Source organism: Diadema antillarum, unplaced genomic scaffold, assembly GCF_040938485.1.
Source record: "Diadema antillarum isolate AM-2024a unplaced genomic scaffold, OU_Dant_1.0 seq00000024_RagTag, whole genome shotgun sequence".
NCBI lineage: Eukaryota > Metazoa > Echinodermata > Echinoidea > Diadematoida > Diadematidae > Diadema > Diadema antillarum.
The window spans coordinates 1,704,180-1,720,117 of NW_027271142.1; the positions used below are offsets into that span (position 1 = coordinate 1,704,180).

At 39.3% G+C, this 15,938-nt stretch overlaps 1 protein-coding gene across 1 annotated transcript in view; it reads right to left on the minus strand.

Moving 5' to 3' along the window:
• LOC139725214 (A disintegrin and metalloproteinase with thrombospondin motifs 18-like) overlaps window positions 1-15,730 on the minus strand; it is a 196,946-nt gene extending 181,216 nt beyond the window's left edge. Inside the window, 1 exon segment of the mRNA XM_071636304.1 lies at window positions 15,685-15,730. The gene's annotated coding sequence lies outside the window, so the exon portion shown is untranslated.
• Between the last annotated feature and the right edge of the window lie 208 nt (window positions 15,731-15,938).

Sequence of the window (15,938 nt, forward strand, 5' to 3'; positions counted from 1 at the left end):
CTCGTTACGCGCATGGTGTACATAATCTGGGACGGCATTAATAACATCATCGCATGGATCAAAATATTAGCAGCAATATCAACACTCGGGGCAGAAATAGCTCATTTCTATTAGCCTTGACATTTAATTGTAGAAATTTCTTGTCTCCTTTCGAATCAAACCCTTCAAATGATTTTGTTTGCACAATTTTCTTGAAGGAACATTTCGGATTTACCCCCTCGATTTGCATCACTCAAACTTGATGGTGTGTAAGTTATTGACTACAAACATAATTGTCTCCCTAGTAAAGCAAATAGTACAAATGGTTCTCACATCAAATACTGCAGAAGGTATGTGGCATTTTCAGGTTTTCAATTTCTAAAATACTCTTTAGCATCAACTCTGGTTGATGTGAAATCCAAGCACATAATGCAGAAAGGCTTTGCACAAATACCACAGCTCTCTGGTTTACTACGAATAATCCAAGATTATTGTATTTGTTCAAGGAGCATCTTTATTTTGCATCAGTATTTTCACAATGCAAATGCAGTAGAAGTGTCCTGTATAACCTCAGGTTCAATGTGAACCCGGCAGTTAAATTAATCTTGATGTTCGATGAAGGAGGAAAAAAAAACACACTACCATAATTAATAATAGTTCAGAGAACATGAGGAAAAGATCTCTAGCTATGCCTGTCCTATTTCAATTTGCCTTGACTTTTTAATTAACAAGAATGCACAGACAAACATCATATTTTTCTTTCTCAGACAAATATTTCTGGTTTCACCCCTGCATCATTCCAATGCACTAATGTAATTTCCTCCCTAATCAATCGCTACCAGGAAATGGATCAATATTGATTCCTTAGACAAATAATGATGGAAGTTTTTTATCATGGTTAATTTGCATGGATGCACATGACCACAAGAGAGTGGGTTACACCCAGCTTACCTGTCTTACATGGAAATGTTCCCTTGCAGAAGCGGGGAAGATGGAATTACAAGTCCAAGAGTATAGAAAGCCATTTAATATGCCTAGAATCTAAAGTGCAGGACTTCAGGTTCTCTTTATTGGATTCATGCTGACATCACATTAATCCTTTTACCATAAAAGGTAGGTTGTAAAGGGTGGGGCCCTGATGTGTATGTTCCCGCCCCTTGTGTAGTTTATGATGACAAATAGCCACTCGTGTGATTGGGGTTGACCATCTAAAGAGGGGGTATCCCCCCTTCTCCACAGTAGGAAAGGAGCCTGATCAATTGTTCCTGCACCGTGCTTGGGTTAGTCACTGGGTAGGGTCACAAATGGGCTAGCTTGGAGAGCCTAGTCTACCACATCAGACCTCGATGACCCCCCTGTCTGGATTTCACCAACATAATTCATAAACAGGTACATCCTGGGTGGAGCTCACCAGTTTCACCATGGATTTGGGCTTTGTTTGTCCTTTTCATGAATTTCTATCCCACCTCACGTCAGGTCATACAGTAAGCTTTTCCTTGTCAGTACGACTTATCAGGACGAAGATGTTCATCACATGATTCTTACAGGGGGTATTTTCCACGATGACCGCTGTGCTTTTTCCTTCATATCTTTCTTGCCCACAAACAACCACACGCCGATCCCTCCTTAAACCCATATATGTATGATGAACCATAACAAGTTACCGGTGGAGAACAAAGAAGCCAGGGAAACAGTTGCTCCATGGTGAGCCTTGGTATGTCCCAGGATAATGAGAAGGAAGGAACAAACTTTCAACACATTCCATGAGTCCCCAAGTTCTGACAATGAGTCAGGCCCGCAACAAATACATTAAATGCGCTAATTTTACCCTGAACTTGAGCAATACTTTCACCATTAAGAGCATGTAGGCAAGGCTCTAGTCTCTCACTTACAGCTCATCTAAGCATAATGTACTCCCTCCTTCTCTTTCATTGAACTCTGGAAAAAAATCAGACTTGCCTCTTGTGACCTTTAAACTTGATGACCGTAGGCTGATGAGGTAAGTTTCTATGGATGAGAACTTCTAGGAGAAGACCCACTAATTTGATCCTCTCTCACACAGAAGTTATGATCTGTATATCACTGCTGTGATAGCTGAAGATGAGCTTTACACTTGTACACTTACAATGTAGTTGACATCTATGTATAGGCCTATTTGACAAATAGTCATCCAATCAACACCAAATCTCTGTCCACTGTTTTTAACCCATTGAGGACGAGTCCCGAGTATACTCGGGCAAGCGTCTATGGGAAATGCGTGTTGTAGCAAAATCAAACCGTCCTCAACGGGTTAATGACCAAATAGATTTCTCCTTTTTTAAGATTTCAGGGATGCCAAGTTCAAAAAAATTTTATGAGTGAGATTTTCGTGACTCAACGTCTCGGCGCGCGAGCGAGAGTGTGGGAGGGGTTAGTAGGGAGCTTTTTCAATGTTTAGCTCTTAATGGTGTGATCAGGTGCATATTGAAGTGACTATTTTTTACTTATTTTGAAAGACAAAAGGGAAATATACCTTCAATTGCAACTATCACTTTAATCCAATTGAGCTATGTTCATTATTAATAGGCCCAAGTTGCAGATTTCACCCAATGCGTGAGAAAAATGGGTACTATGCGTGAGATCGTGAGATGGACCCTAAATTCTTGAGTCTCACGCAGAATGCGTGAGACTTGGTAGCTCTGAGATTTTGAAGACCAGCACCCAAGATGAGTCAGCAGATAATGTTCCAGGCTACTAGTAGCATGTTCTGTTTTGTCAAGAGATAACAAAATTCTTGCAGTGTTTTCTTAGGCACACCTTAAGACTTAATATCAGAGCAAGAAGCCTAATACCATAGAAATAATTCTGTTTTCTCACTCAACATTAGATATCATACTCTCTCAAAAAAGAAAAAAAAAACTTTATTGAAAAGCGAAGTCTGTCAACGACTAACTGACACATCTCCTTCACAAAATTCTCTTTCAAAATCATAAGGAAAATGCCAATTACTTCCAGCGTATCCCCTCAAGCATAAAATTTGCTTGAATAATTGAGTTTGTATAACTTCCTCCGATTGCACTTTAAAAGCAGATGTGTCCTGACCTTGTTGGACAATGAAAGTTTTGCATCACAATTTCATTGTGTGCTTGACTACATCACTGGGTGAAACCTCTTAGAAATATTAAGCATTTTACTTTCAAAAGACATCTCTCACTATTATTTCTTTTGCTTTCATCAAGCAGCAACTGGTTAGCTCCACTGACCTTCACGCAATCCTTTCCATGCTGTTCATGAGAGAAAAGTCATACTTTTTCATGATTACAGGATTATGTTCGTGATCAAATGAATAAGCTCATGAGAAAAAGAGACATATGTGGTAAAGATTATAGATGGGATGACAATTCTAAACAAGTTAAGGTGGAGGCCCTCCTTCCCAAAATCTTTCTATAAAATCCATACAGTGTTGTCATCAGGTGCCTACAGAAAATACTGTAACATTCAGCCAGCTGCCTGTAGGGAAAACAAAAACCCATTTCTTGGACTTACTCTAAGGTTTCTCATCATTTCTTCACCTTCTCATTCTGTCAAAACAGAGCAGCTAATTAGGTGATCCGAGTATCCTCTCGGATCACCTTCTGTATCTGTACGGATTCTTTGTTTTTCTTCTTCTTTATTTCTCCTCAAAAGTTGTGCAGAGGTTAGCTCAGAAATTGCAATGCCTATCAATGTCATACTTATATCATATATGTATTGTGTCCCAAAGACGACAAATTTAGTAAAATCATTGTGATCAGTTGACCGTGACGTCACTATGACGTCATTATATGAAAACACATTCTCAATCATATCTCATTAATGAAATGGAATTTTTCAATGAAATTTACGTCACATATATTTCAAGTTATGCAAATGCTACTCACATTCTCAAAGTTCATATTTACTCTTAAACGTGCGCGTACGCGCGCGTTGAAATATTTGTATACTCCAATCGAGCTGAAAATTTTTTTGCACACGTTTCAGACCATTTCAAGCATTTTTTGAAAAATTGAAAAAATTGGACGGACGCGCACGCACAGCTCATATGCAATAGAAATTTCCGGTTTTTTTACAAGGATCGGATGTCTGAAAAGTCAAGGAATATTTCTACCAAGTTTCAAGTCGATCCGACTCAATATGACGTCATGCAGTCCCGTCAAAGTTGAAAATCCGCGCGCGCGTCAATGGCGATATACAGTGCAACTATGCCAAAAAACCGCCAATTTTAAATCCGATTTTACTCGTCAGAATGGACGGTGACCCCCCATTTTCTTTACATATTTTAAAAGCTGATGAGTTGTACATGTCATTTCATGGGGTGGCAATGCTGACAAAATGATTAAAAGATATCAAATTTCTTAATAAAGTAAAAAAAGTAAATTTTCAAAATGACGTCATCAAATTACAAGTTTACTCGAGCGTATCTCACTTATCCTCTGCCAATTTTCTCCCATATTTCAGTATGTTGTAGCTTATGAAATGTTCTTTCATTAATGTAAAAACAACATTTTGATTGGATGACGTCATCGCCTCGTAAAAATGGATTGAATGTATCCTTGTAGAATTTGACCAGTTTACGTGTTATCTCTATGGGAGAGCAGTTTTTCTGGCAGTGAAAATTGACATGACTCTCTTTTTCGAGCACTAGCTCACTTTTGCTTCTGTGAATTTTTCCCAGATTTTAGTATGTTGTAGCTGAGACTTTGGGCTATCGTAGATGTGCCCTTCATTTTTTCATACGACGTCGGCATCACGTCGAAAAACTTGGTTGAAAATGGCACGTGGCTTCGATGCAGCGTCATTTTGCTTAATACACAGGGCCTATGGAGCATGAAATAGGTCATTGCATAGCGCATCCGACTCGTAATCCTAAGGTCCCTGGTTCGAGGCTCACCCCTGCCAATATTTTTTTTCATTTTTTTAAACACTTTTTTTCTTCTTTTTCTTTAGTTAGTCTTAATCTCCCTTCCTAACTTTATCTTTTTCTGATTTTTTTATGCTTCTCCTTCAAATTTCTATAAAATAACATATTTTTTTCTTTATTTTTCTTTCTTTCTACTACTTTCTGTGCAATAGATGAACAACAACAATGGTTATCAATCCCATATTTTGCACATGTTTAGTTCATGTCACGTACATTATTTCATAAAATAACAACTACTTGATCAGACACCATCTTGGGTATGTAAATTAGGGTCAAAGGTCATAAATGTTTCATCCTGTATCTTGGTGAATACATGTCCTATCTTTCCCATATTTTGCACACACAAAGACCATGTAACAAGGATCATTTCACAAAATAACCACTTTTTGCTCAGACGCCATCTTGGGTGTGCAAAGTGAGGTCAAAGGTCATATGTACTTCTTTCTGTATTTTCGTTATGACGTGTTATCTCTATGGGAGGGATTTTTTTTTAATGTGAAAATCGACATGCTTTTCTTTATCGAGCACTAGCTCTCACTTACCCTTCGGTGAATTTCTCCCAGATTTTATGTTGTACCTAAGACTTTGCATTTTGCATTTTGGTGAATACCTGTCCTATCTTTGCCATATTTTGCACACGAATATAGACGATGTCGCAAGAATCATTTCACAAAATAACCACTTTTTCCTCAGATGCCATCTTGGGAGTGTAAAGGTGGGTCAAAGGTCATATGTATTCGTTGCTGTATCTTCGTTATTCAGTGTATACAGAATTGGTACCAAAGATGGCAGATATGACTCCCTTTTCTAAATGAGAATCCAAACCTCACACGGCCAATGTCTCTAAACACAGATGAAACTTGTATTGTCATGCCTATTACGATCAGGACTCGAATCATTGATTAAAAAAAAAATCGGATCACCTTAATTTGTCAGTGATGACAAATTACAATCTCTAGTTTCTCATTTGATATCATGGGGCACATGTGACCATGATTTGAAGCACTTTATGTAGTCAGGCATACATCCACAGCAAGCATGCTGGGGCCATTAGAGAGAGTTCAGCAAGTTTCAGCAACACTCAGCAAACAGCTGCATCATGTTCCTAAACTATTCACACTTTGAGGGATTGTCACTTTGAGGGATTGTCACTTTTATCAACCCGGCTATCAATGCACAGGCCATTTACTGGTCTCTTGATACATTTAAATGATTCTTCTTATAAATGCATTGTAGGTCAGTACCAAGATGGCCACTTTCAGTCAACTTTTCTGCCCATGAAACCACTTTAGCTTCTCCCATAAATTCAGAGGTAAAAACAGTCTAGGGCAGGAAAAACTACAATAACATAATCCTGTGTTTATAAACTGGGGAGGTCAAATACCATCTTGAAAGCATTAGTTTTCACCTCATCTTGGGGACAGCTTCCTCTGCCCCTTCTTGACCTGACCTGGCCCGCTTTCTCTTGACCAGTGACCCCTAAAATACCAATGTCCCTCTCTCCTGCAGGTTCATGGTAGTTTGACCAGAACTCTAGGAGGGATATCCCACAAACATTATCACTCTAAACAGCATCTGACATTGACGAGTGGGCAGAACAAACAACTTCTCTCCAAACGGACCTGACTGAACCCGCTGTGTAATCATCATCAGTGATGAATGTCCTTATGAAGACAGACATTTTGGATAAATCAAACGGGGAGGGACGGCCTCCCTGGGCAAATCTTTCCTCTGTATCGACTTACCAGATGGAGCTTTGGAAGGTGAACATCAATGAAGCCATACCCATCTAACATTTCACTCATTGTTTTGTTTTCTTTGCATGTCATCAGCTGCAAGAGGTAACATGGCACCTGTAATACGAATACTGCATCATGAAAGAAACATCATACACATCTCGGGGGAATACCCATCAAATATTTGAGCATTTACTTGTGTATCGAATTGCAGAGGAAAAGCAAGATTTTTTTTTTCTTCACTTTGACAGGCAAGGGAGGAAATGCATGGTGGAAATCAAGCAGTCATGGATCAGAAACGACACCAGTTCAAACTTGGCTTGAAGCAAAGAATTAGTTTTCGACTAACAGATAATGGATATGCAAGACACTACTAAATATAATTTATTTCTACTGTTATATAAGGTTGGCAGACTTCTTGTCTAGCTGATTTTCCTTTTCAAACAAACATTGAGATCTCTGCAGTGCAGACAGTTTACAGATTCATGAATAGACAGCCAGAGCTGCTGCAAAGCAAATTCTCAGATCTATAGGCTCTCGTGTCCAGATTACTCATAGGTTGTTGTACCACACACTGTTTAAAGTACTACTAGGTACTGTGTGGTCACTAATCTTGGGCAGACAAATCATAACTTTTCCTCCCTTTCTCAAAATTTAACTTGAGTGAATGCTCTGCCACATCTAACCTAAAGTCATTTGTCTTCAAACTTTTTTTGATATTACACAAATGTCATTGGTTCACAAATGATACTTTAAAAAAGGCATTCCAGGTTTGATCCAGTCCTAGCGGGCACAAATCATTCCTGCTCCTCATCAACAAACCTACAGCTATACACAACGAGCCAAGAAAACCCAGACAGACTAGCCTAGCAGCTGACAGGCTATGGCTAAACATCATGGACTAATTCCAGCTACCCCTCTCTACATCCTTCAGTGCCTTGCTTGTCAAACAGAAGGACACTCTTGTTCCTTTGTCCAGTTCAATGCGGTTTGCTCGCTCTTTTTTTTTTTCTTTCTTTTTCTTGCTTTACTGCTCCTTATAGGCCTACCGTCCTACAGAAGTCCAGATTTACCGTTTGAGAAGAAAAGCAGTTGACGATGAGAAGGGAGGGAATATGGTCGGTTGGTCGAGTTTTCAGCTGAGATTTGGACGGATGTGATGTGACGGCTCCAGAAAGAGATCAGGGGGAAGGATATCCTTTCTGGCCATCGGGTGATGTGCATGGCCGAAGCATCCGTGTCTCTTTCCCTCTACCCCCCAAGCAAAATGTTCTGGTCATCAATCAACGTTTGGGCGCTGCATGTTGATTTCCGTCCCTTGGAGGCAACATTAGGAGGACATGCAGATCAAGTTGACAATTTGCTGAATCTCACACTCACACGCACACACAACACTTACATCTGTAGCCAAGGACACCTTTTGCATGCGAGCAGTGTTTAACCATGGAGCTACCATGGTTTAACACTGCTGACACAATAGTTGCAGAGGAAATAATTGACTTACTGCTTAGCAGGCGGGTGTTGCTGGTCAATAATTATTTTGCTCCGAGTGAAAACTTCCAGGCCCTAACCAGTTCCTCATTCAGACTGCGAAAGTCACTTTTGATAATGCTTTGCTTTGCTCTCATAATGCTCTTCATTTTATTGCTTGCAAAACATGAAACAGTACACTACCTTTCAAAATCTCATTCACCATGGCCACATCACATTAGAGCAGAGTAAAGTGGACTGGAAAATGTAATATCGTGCTTCTTAAACAACATCTAAGGCACTTAGACCTCATACGTTGACTGTGCTTTATTCAGATTACAGTCTGATCAATTCTGTGCTCTGTTCACACCAGAGCATCAGCATATGAAATAAGAAAAAAAAGCAGTGCATTGCTTTTATTTTGTCTGGTCTGGGTGGGGCAGCTGGTCTTCAGACTAAAGACAGTTCAGTCACAGATGAGGTTCAATACCATTACCAGCAGGAATGATATTAGTGTCATTCTCATTGTAAACGTTTCAAAATTTGGGTTGTGATCAAGGTCGCATCTTTTTGATTCACCGTTCTCACTGTAAAAAAAAAAAGAAACTTGGGTAGCCATTATTTGCGAAGAGCTGACCTGAGCATGTACATGAATAGATGCATGCTAATTGCACAATGCCATTTCACTATACCGTGGCATGCCACAGCTGCTAAAAGTAGCAAGGAGCAACACACACGGTGCATTGTGGGATATAAATCGTCCAATTTTTTGCGGTCTCCGTTCTCACTGTACAACTTCATGCCTATTTGCAAAAAATTGCACACAGTAATGTGAGCTAGATAGCACCCAATATAGCACCCATGTATCTTGCAAAATAACTATTTCTGTTCACACTGTAAAAATTTTAACATTTGGGTCACTATCAGGATTTCAACCAGGAATAACGCATTATCTTTAATGCGACGTCCCAAGAATGGTACTATCATAACAAACATCATTATCATCATAATTTCTCCATGTGAAATGACAAGAGGCTGATCTTTTATGTAGTAGGGATCATCATAATATTTTGTGGGGGACAGTGGAGATCATCTTCACTAAATTCTATCCAAAGAACTGGTTTTTTTTTCTGCAGACAAAAACAAAAACAAAAACAAAACAAAACACAAGAGAGACTGCTTCAGCCTCAGGTGCCTCTTGAGTGTACAGAAAAGGAAAAATGAATTAACAGAAAAATTAAAAACTGTTTGTGGATCTCATACAGGTTGTTAACCTGTAAATCTCCAAGGTGAGCACCTTGGCAACCAGCTGTTGCTTTATTCCTCAGGCTGTGTACAACCAGGCATTTAGAATTCCCCTCTTGAGTTTGTAGTCAATACTCCCACACAGCATTTTGACTTGGGGAAACATTCTCTGATTCAGTTTCATTTCCATCCAGATCAACTTACAGAGCTGATATTTGAGGGGGCTTCTTGTAGAGACCTGATCTTGATGGACTAAACAAATCAAGCTTGCAAGAATAACCACCTACAGTTTTGTACGTGAAAAATGTGCACAAGTGGATATCGTCACAGGTTCATTATTTTTATGTTTTTCGTTAGTGTTGAATCATGTGCAGGTATCTGCACATACAACAATGCATGGCATACCATGGAAGTTTTCGGTGTTGAAAGGGCTGATCATGACACAATGATGACACACTACTGGATGTTGTAAACTAAATTGCCTTGAATGAGCATGGTGGAAGCAGTGAAAAAAGGTCGTAAATACAGTCAATATGAGTCAGGTTTTATATTTCATACCACATCAGGAAGATATGCCTTTTAATGTAAAGCCATATTTCACTCAGAGTAGAAGTGGGTGCAACAAATTGCTCTGTATATCCGGGAAGGACGCTTCTTTTGCTTTTTTCAGTTCTAATTCCAGGCCATGTAAGTGACTGGGATGTTCCTATAAACTTTGCTTCTGAAAGCAACAATCTTTGCTCAGTACAACCGAGATCTTGTCACTGCCTAAGTTGGGTGTTTGACAACTTTATGCAAAGACTATGGTTTGGGTGCAACCAAACCTGTCATACAATGACACTTGATACCATGTATACGTGCTCAACTCAAAAGGAATCTGGTCTCTTCCCACCTCCCTGTTCCTCCCCAGTGATAATCACTTGGCCTTCGATAGGTTACCCAACCACTAGGAGGCCATGGTCTGTTTGTTATGGGTTTTGACTCTAAATCCTTGCTAAAACAACCCTGTGCATTTATGATGTAAATATTAATGTTCCTGGCCAACAAAGAGATATTTCTCAGGGCTTTATATCCCAGGGATTTGTGGAGGTTATAAGTGAAATCTTTGTTACCTGTTGAGTGCAATCAGGGTCATTATTTGACTATATCATGTACTGCTGAAACACACTCGAACAATTACCTCATCCAAATCCCTTAATGCCACTCTTTGCTTTTTAAAGCATGCTTCAAAGGTATTGGTCTTCATAAAACATGAAATATTACCCATGGTCTCAGCACTTTTTTATATCTCAATCGATGACAGCAGTGTGTCCACAGCAAGTGGAGTCTTCTTTTAATATTAAAGCACTATGCATACACATCAACGTGACTATCACTTCAAACCAACACATAGTGAATACTCAGACACAGGTTCAGGTATTTGAGGTAAGGCTGCAGTGAATAATCACACCTGGGAAGTATGAAATGTGCTTCAGGGAAATGTCTAAAATATATAACTCAATGTGCAAGGAGACATGAACTAAATCTAAATTCCTGCAGAGCATGCCGAGGAGATAGACTGTTCACGATCACTCTTCAAGAGTCAATCGTAAATTCAGTGATTCAACTTCCCAATTTCTGCAGGCATAACTCAATGACTTTCTCATGTATGCATGGGGTCAAAGCAGACGACTACTCAAACCACTCCTTACATCAATGAAAGTTTTGCTCCTCCCTACGATGAATGTCGCCTTCAAACTGATGCGCACATCCTCGATCAACTCATTTCAGCTTTGTAGAGCAGCCACTAAAACCTTGGGCAAACCAAACACGATTGCCTTATTTTCAGGTTCATTTCTATTATCATCCCCAATATGAGTGTAACATTTAAAGATATCCATTTGCACTCACACTTTTCAATGTTTTATATAAATCCATGCTGTCTTTAAATATGAGGAAATTGCCCTAACACAGCAATATTGGCATGAATGGAATGAATAGTGGGGAGCAATCATGTTACTTAACATACAGTTGTAATATCTTTCTCCTGTCTGGATTTATTTTTCTTTGCACACACTAGATATAGTACGCTATCACTTAAAACCTGTCCAACACATCTTGGTTGTCACAGAGCTCAAATTTTAAAGGAATTTGTATGATACACTGTACATATCTTTACTTCCTTTTCTATTCTCTATCATATAATGTCCTTACATTATGACACAGCTTGTAAGTCAATTCTTTTTTGGTTAAATTATATCCCTTCGCAGTTGAAGGCTAGTCAATCATCAAACCGTGCAGAATGGGGTGCGGTACAGGGCTGCTGGGGTACAACCTAGTTTTATCTGCCATTCTACAATCATTGCTGTTCTGCTCATAAATGCTATTGCCATCATCAGCCAAAATTTGATGACAATTGGTGGAGCTCACAAAACAATTTCCATTTATGACACAACACGACCTTTAAGTGCTTAAACCATGCATAATTCATTAATTGATTGTAATCTACTAGCAGAGAGTACTTTGCTGATAGCTATACACACTCAGCAGCTTTAACTTTAGCGTGACCACTTTCCAGGAAATGCACATTGACCTCCAAACTCGAAATAGAAATCAGATAATTGACTGTAAATGTTCTTCAATCAGCAAAAGTGTTGAAACTTGCACCGGCTCACCGGAGGGTCTCTTGCAGATCATTTTTGTTTTTTCCAGCAGGTGCAAGTCACTAACAGCATTCAAAGACTTAAACAGGGCAAACCCAGCAGCAGTCGCTGTTTGGCACAGTGCAATATGAGCCTAACACACAGCATGCACCAAGCATCTTGATACAACATGTGGGTATGCATTCAATTACCAGATCAAGCTCCTGCCGGTCTACAGTTTGTGTAACTCCAAGAAACTTTCCCAGGAATATGCAATGAATCGCACATGTTTTCTTCCTTAGAAAGAAGCCATCCCCCCCCCCCCCTGCAATACATGCACACACACACACACACACACCTTACTTTCGCATTATGAGCAAAAAGGTTGAAAAAGTACAAAAAACTAAACAAGAGCTTCAGGCCCCGGGAACAAGAACTCAAATGACAGGTGCCTTGTAAAAGACTTTAATAAGAGCCAACCTCTACCATTCCATCTACATGGCTCACATCTACTTGTAAACAGTATTTTGACTTTGTGCCACGCAGGGATACACTATGCTGGGCCATTAAAAACTTGACAACTATGAGCCAATGAAGTGCTCACACTCATTCACCACTTGTAAGTTTTATCACTGAACGTAACGTGACAAGGATCGCCAAATGTCACGCATCATATTGCATTACCGGAAGCGAGCAGCTCACAAGCAGGGTTTATTCCAACCATCACTCATTCAGAAAGAGGTGCACGGGCGATACGTATCTAAATTTAGAAGCAATTACTCAACAGAAGACTGCCACGTGCACAGGGCAGCACAGGTTGTATACCCTTGTCATACGCTGCCGTAACAAAGCTAACAACACATGCTCTGAACACGACAGTATGCACCTTGTTTTAAACTTCTTCGCCCATTGAAAGACATGAGAGGGGCATAATGGTACATACATGCAAGCAGGCCAACTGCTTATATATTACATGAGGTAATCTTTGTCCAGTGGGTCATGACAGGAAGGACAGTATTAAAAAAAGATATAAATAAGGCTCACAGTTTTGAGTCATAAGGTATTGATAGACAGTTTAACTGGTACTCCTACAAGATAGAAGCCCCCTCTCTCCCAGCACAGTCAAATTTCCAAGAAATCATAATGAGGGATATTCTTTCCTAATTAAAAAAGCTTTTGCTGAATAGACGCCTCTAACTGACCTGCCTCATAGCTTAATTCAAGAAAACATTCTTTGAATATTCTTTCACTCTTTCTTCGAAAGTCTAATCAATGTCAGCTAGTTGTGTCTTTCTAGCTGAGATAAGCTGGCTTGCTAATCTTAACATTACATTTAATTAACAAAGCAAGTATTCTTAAGGGTAGGATGTTTGCTGAATGGGTCACATACTGGGTATTAACACACACCTCTCTCCTATTCTTTACAAGCAGGGAACTTGAATTCTAAATCCCAGTTGAGACAATGATAAGGCATCAGAACTGTTCAAGCAGTCACAAAATGCAAAAGAGATTCATACACATTATTTTTATTACAGATGTTTGGTAAAACCTATCATCCTACCATTTGCTATCTGCCTTGCCATTCCTGGTACAATGTACTTCTTTCCACCAATAAACTTCAGTCAAGTTCATCATAACAGACCAATGCCATGTTGGTCCTTGTTAACTCCTCAGTCTTGCAATGGAGGAGATACAGACCTGAGAAGAGGCTCTGACATACGGCATGAAAGTTGTCCATCAGCGAACCATCTCTCATGTCACAGAGCATTAGGTCCGCCCCTTCTTCAACTCCTATCGCTATGGCAACACAATCATCCCTTATTGGTACTCCCCACTACTTCATTCTGCCACAGGTCATTGACTCCTGGGCCACAGAGGTTATACCAGTGTACACAAAGGACCACTGTGAAAGGGGGGAAATATGGTCCTGTGGGAAATGTAGCCCTATTACTGTTAAGGAGAGGCACAAAGGTAGCTGTGGTAGACATGCTCAATGTGGTAGCCATTAACAGTGTGAATGAGAGCGTGAGAGAAAGATGTGAAAAAGTGAAAAAGTCAAGTAAAAGATATGTTAAAATATAGTTGGTAGAAGTAGAATGAAAAATGAAGAGCCTGATGGTAGAGTAGGATTAAAATGACAAGAAATTGAGAAAGAGAGGAGAGTCTATAGGAATTGCAACATTAACCAACACAGCACTAAAAAACAACCTCCATTGACAACTTGCATCTGTGATCAAAAGATGTTAAAATCATCAACTAACATGGACCAAGGAGGTACGCTCGTACCTCCTTGCATGAACTTACTGGATGAAAATGCTGGTAAAAGCAGACAGGTGCTTATATACAGCACCCATGACCACCTTGACACAAACTTCACAGAGCAGGCTATATTGAAAGACATGGCCATAACAAACTTGACACAATAACAAGTCAGTGGTTAGAGTGCACATTTTGTAAACACCTGCTGATATGAATGAACCATAGCTCCTACACCTATATCATCTCTCACTACCCCCCCCCCCCCCTCTCTCTCTCTCTATGTGCTGTTAAGGGACATGTAAACACACTGTGACTATTGCTTCAAAGACAGGTTATCAGACACAATGGCAATGCAAAGAATGTTTGCACACTCAAACAATACTGATAGGCTCTAAAACAGACAAGTCAGCCTTCAAGCAGACTTACAGCATTCATCAGAATTTCCTTGTGAGTGTCAAACATTTTCTGCACTGTTTCAATGGAGAAAAAAGCAGAGGTAACTAGGAAATACGGGTCACTGATTTATATTAGGTTGGAAAAAAATCTATGGCGACTGAATAAAAGCAATATGTTTACACTGCGGTTGGATGATAAAGATATGGCATTGTATAATTTAAAAATGGGCCTAGGAAGAGAGAAATATTGAGAAACACTGATTTCAGATCATGTTTACCTAGCCAACTTGAAACTGGCAGTCCAAATAAACTAAAGTTGGTTTAGTGTCAAAAGCTATCTGAGACAGCAGCATCAAAATCGCATGGAGCTGATATAACTGTTATGAATCCAGCAGCTTCAAATAATCTATGAACACGTCTTTTCTATTGCATTGCTTGGTGCACTCTCCAGTAAATTTTGTCTCACATTGCCATGAGAGAAAGCTTGTGAAACCAACTGATAAGAGGCAATAACTCTAATATGCATCACAAATTCATCTGATATTATCCATTTCATAATGTGAACCTTAACCATTTGAAGATGGGTCCAAAGAATACTCAGGCAGGTGTCTATGGGAAATGCGTATTATAGCAAAATCAGTCCATCCTCAGAGGGATAATGTGAACTTCTTGAACAACAAAGAAAAAAAATCAATCCTGTAGCCACAAAACAATAGCTTCTGATTAGTTGATTGGTTAATGAAATTCTGTTCACAAAATGCTACATGACTGCTGACAACGATGACCATGTAGAAAGCACCATCATCTCTCTCACACTGGTAGGTCCTATCAGTCACAGACCACATCACCCAAGATTTTCTGGACTGAGTGAAAGCAGGTTATCCCTTCTGAGGTTTGGAGAATCCCTAATTTCATATTTCTGGTGCTTTTTTTACACACAGAAACTTACAAATTATTCATGTCCTACACACATACTTCAAATAAAAGAAAAAAATGACAAAGCAAATTCAAAGCTGAGCTGGAAAGACAATGAAACTCACCTCCATGCTGGAAATCCAATGAGAAATCATGATTTAAATTCTGTAAAAGAAACAGATAAAAAAACAAGACCAATCAATCAATACTCCTGTCTCTTTATACACACTGAGACAGAAGTATAAGCTCCACATGAAAATCTAATAAATTGAAACAAGTTGTTAATAAATTAACTTCTTTATATATTCTTATGTTCTACATTGAATTTGAATTTCAATTACAGTATGACTTTTATTACATGGCCGCTAAGGCCTCAAAC